Below are 848 nucleotides of genomic sequence, written 5' to 3'. Positions count from 1 at the left end.
CCCCACCCCACACACACACACACACACACACAGGCCAACACTGACTCAGGCTCTGATCAGTTGCATAAGACAGGTAAGGAATCAGGCCTCATCAGGGACTCTCATTTTCTCCCACGAGGAACCATCTTGACTCCACCCGTCCTCCTGGAGGGTTCAAGTACCAGGCAACCCAGGTGGAAAACACACCGTCCACGGTTGTAATAGGTGACCCCACTGGTATTCATTAGGAAGGCTGAGGTGTTCAGACTTGTTGTGGCAGGATGCAGAGTGTGAGGACAAAATAATGTTAAGATGCATTAGTGACTCCCAAAAATAAGAGTTTCACATTTTCTTCTTCTAGATGATTGTGACCTGCTGGTCAATCCAATATTGTGTGTTTAACTCAAAAAGTTCAATATTTCAATGAGCATTTAAGGTTTAAAATACATTTCAATTAGACAGTCCTTATAATTGTATCTGGTGTAGACATCTACTTTTAATTTAGCCAACTTAGCTAATAAAATGACCTAACATTACACTTTTTGTCCTTTTAGGTGAGGTTATTTTAAACTTTCTTTAGATGTGCTTTTAATTTTCAACAACAAAAGGATAATATATATATATTGTGCTAACAGTTCAATGGCAGATTGCAGCATTCCAGCATTAACATTAGAGGCAAATTTCCAGGTCCCCCCTTCAGCTCCACAAGATTAAAACAAATACAGGTGCTGGTCATAAAATTAGAATATCATGAAAAAGTAGATTGATTTCAGTAATTCCATTTAAAAAGTGAAACTTGTATATTATATTCATACATTACATACAAACTCATATATTTCAAATGTTTATTTCGTTTAATTTTGATGATT

Source organism: Kryptolebias marmoratus, linkage group LG5 (assembly GCF_001649575.2).
Source record: "Kryptolebias marmoratus isolate JLee-2015 linkage group LG5, ASM164957v2, whole genome shotgun sequence".
NCBI lineage: Eukaryota > Metazoa > Chordata > Actinopteri > Cyprinodontiformes > Rivulidae > Kryptolebias > Kryptolebias marmoratus.
Note: the sequence above shows the minus strand (reverse complement) of the source record.